At 56.3% G+C, this 3,232-nt stretch overlaps 1 protein-coding gene across 1 annotated transcript in view; it reads left to right on the top strand.

Moving 5' to 3' along the window:
* The first annotated feature begins 3,111 nt into the window (after nucleotides 1-3,111).
* MAPRE1 (microtubule associated protein RP/EB family member 1) overlaps nucleotides 3,112-3,232 on the top strand; it is a 15,195-nt gene continuing 15,074 nt past the window's right edge. The window contains exon 1 of the mRNA XM_044455348.1: nucleotides 3,112-3,224. The gene's annotated coding sequence lies outside the window, so the exon portion shown is untranslated. The remainder of the gene's footprint in view (nucleotides 3,225-3,232) is intronic.

The raw sequence follows: 3,232 nt of genomic DNA, 5'->3' as shown, positions 1-3,232 counted from the left end.
GGATGCCGGACTCCAGAGGAGGCCTAGCCAGGGCTGAGTCAAGGGGGACTCATACTTCACGAGGATTTGGCATGATTCCTCAATCCCATTAATGCAGCCAAAAACAGCGTTTGCCCTTTTTTGCGTCACATCGCTTGAGATCCAGAACCATTCCAAGATTCTCCTCGCCTCTGTGATTGTTGAGCCAGGTATTCCCATCTTGTAACGCCGCCTCTGGCTTCTTCTTCCTTAGATGCAGAACTTGCCATTTGTTCCAATGGTGAATGTGGCTTTTCTATGTGCTGCTTGATTTCTTTGAGCTTCCTGGCCTTGAAATTGCAGCCTTTCCATGTGCCGAGGTTCTCACCCTGGGAGTCCATTGAATTTGCTGCCACCAGAAAGCTTCTGGCGCGCACTGCCAGGTCTGTGAATGAGCACAGAATCCCAGGGGCCCAAAATGTGAAAATATGTATTTCCAGAAAGTCAATCAACCAGATGTGCCTTCTGCTTGTCCCCCCACACCCACTTTTTTTCCTTTCTAGATCAGGGTAGCGGGGTTGCAATTAGCAATTCTGCAAGCAAATTTTAATGATTTTTCCTCATTACTATAGCTCAAAATCCTCCATCGAAGCAGGATGAGTTTTGGAACCCAAGGCAGCCCAAGGGCAACAAGGAACTATTCTCCCGGTTCTTAAGCTGTACAAAGTATAGCAGTAGCTAAAATGTGTTTGCCTGGCCAGACCCCACCTTTAACTGCATTTTAAAAAATGTCATTGTGTTTAAAAGGCTTTCCTTTCTTTTATTGGTGCTATATTTTTAGATTTTTTTTGATGTCAAAACTGAGTGTTTTTATAATCTTTTTTTTAACAAAATGACAAACTTTGTCTCTCTTTTTAAAATGAACTTCATGGATCAGAAGTTCAGTACCAAAGCAAACAACTTTAACTGAGCCTTTTGTGGGAAATGTTTTTTTTACTGGAAATGAAAAAAAAGTTTCTACAAAGTTTACCTTGAACATTTATCATTGTTTATTAAAGTCAGTGTTCTTCTATAATTGGGTCTCCTTGCTCTTTTCATTGCATGATGGGCACAAATTGGTTCAGTTCAATTCTGCTGCTGGAGTGCGTGGCCATGGGAAATTGGTGTTAGGCCACCTTGATTCCACCAGATCAAGGAGAGATGGGCTGCATCTCCAGGTACTTTCCAACTTCATAAATTATTTTGCATTATTGGTGGACAGTGTAAACAGAGTATTTATGGGGCCTCAAGAGCGCCAAAAAGGATTTCTCCAACTGGGGAAAAGTAATTAAAATGGGAAACGTGGTTTAGTGTAAACAAGTGCAAAATAATACATCCTGGGGCTAAAAAACACCCATCCATGTATGACTGCTGTGGAAAAGGCAAACTCCGCTGAGGATCCCCGGGAAATAAATATTTCATCAGAAACAAAAGTGGCCATATCACTTTATGGCTTTACACCAATGCAATGACTGGTACAGCTGCGCTTGGACTGTGCTGTATAATTCTGGTCATTAAACGGCCAAAGAGTGGGAAGAAATGCAGGCAAGGCAAGCAAAGCAGTCCAGAGGCTGGGCCAGCTTCTCCAGGATGTGCCGCATGAACTTAAGGTGGAGAAAACGGGCCATTTCTTGCGTTTCTGGAACCGAGGCTCCTCCCATCGTGTTGAATGGTGGAGGATTCAAGGCAGTTAAAGAATTCGCCCCAGTGGGAGTAGATCCGGGATGGGCATGTGCCGTGGACACAAAGCTAGCAGCCGCACGGTGCCCCCCTTGCCTGGCCCAGCGCCCTCGGCAGCGCAGCCTGGTTTCTACGGCGTTGGCTTTAGCTGTCCTGGTGAGCTACAGCCATTTCTCTGATGGCTGCTCTGCTTTTACTCCCTTCATACCGGATGTTGCCACCACTATTTCTACTTCAAGCTTCTATAAATCCGCACTATACACAGAAAAGGAAAACCTGCAGAATCTTAGCATGTGTGTCGTTGTGCAATGTCCTCCTGATTATTCCTCGCTTCAATCAATAAGCGAAGAATACCTGCATTATCAAATAAATAAAGGAGCCACTCCTTTCCAAGCCCGCCGGTTGAGGCTGCAGGACGATCCCCGGGGCCACCGACGCCGGGGGTGAGGCCCTCTGCCCCGCGGAGAATCCAGGCAAGCTCGAGGCCAACACTGATGGGGCCGGGCCGGACCGGCCACGCCTGCGGGATCAGCCCCAGGCCGGCCGGCCGGGCGGGCGCCCCGCTCGGCCAGAGGCGGCTCTCCCGGGCGGAAATGCTCCAGGCCCCGCTGACCGCGCGGGGGGCCCTTGAGACCCCCCGAGCGCGCCTCCGCAGAGCCCGCCCCAGAAGCGGCTGCTCCGGGAGAGGCGGCACTGCAGGCTCCGCGGGGCACAGCCCTCCGCCCCCCCACGCGTCTGGATGCGTGGCAGCCGGGGGGGCAGGCCCGGGCGACGGATGCGCGGGCAGAAGCGCTGCCCCCCCGGGTGGGGCCTCGGGCACCGCCTGAAGGGGCCGGGGCGCCACGCGCGGCAGGGAGGCGGCGCGCACGGCCAAGCCACGCGCGGGGGCCCCGGCGACCCAAGCCGAGTCCCTCGCAGGAGGTCGCAGCTGCCGGCGACCCCCCCGCCAGGCGCCGAAGCGCAGCCTTAATCACGGCCCCGCCCACAGCCTCGCGTTATTCGCGGCACCTGCGCCGCCCCGGCTGCCGCGGGGTCCCTTCCCGTCCCCCACCCCGGCCCGCCTGCTCCACATGGATGCCGACGGGCCTCGCGGGGGCCTCCATGCAGCAGACCTCCCGGGACCCCGAACGGCTGCTCGGACGCGCCCCCGAGTCACGTCTCCCGCGGCAGCCCGCCGGTGGGGAAGCGGGCGCGGACCTGCGCGGCGTCGCCGCCTTGGCCGGCGCGGATGCAACCCACGTGCCCCGCCGATCGGGGGGGCTCGGGTTGGGGTCAGGGCGACCGGGGCTCCGGCTGGGGGCGTGGCCTGCCGGGGAGGCGCGGCGGCGACAGGAAGGAGGCGGAGCCAGGGCCGCCATCCCGTCCCTCCAGCCAATCAATGAGCGCGGGAAAGAAAGACGAGCGAGCCCCGCCTCCCTGTTCCTCTGGGCGGTGCAGCCGCGCCTTCCGCTTCCCCTGGCCTGGGAGTGACGTCAGCGCGCCGGGTGCGCGTGACGTCAGATCCTGGGCTAAGCGGGCGGGGCCGGTTTGAACGGCGAGCGACTGAGGTAACGGG

This window comes from Varanus komodoensis, unplaced genomic scaffold (assembly GCF_004798865.1).
Source record: "Varanus komodoensis strain SLA01 unplaced genomic scaffold, ASM479886v1 scaffold8, whole genome shotgun sequence".
NCBI classification, from domain to species: domain Eukaryota; kingdom Metazoa; phylum Chordata; class Lepidosauria; order Squamata; family Varanidae; genus Varanus; species Varanus komodoensis.
The sequence above is the reverse complement of the archived record's forward strand: the minus strand, read 5'-3'. Positions and strand labels throughout refer to the sequence as shown.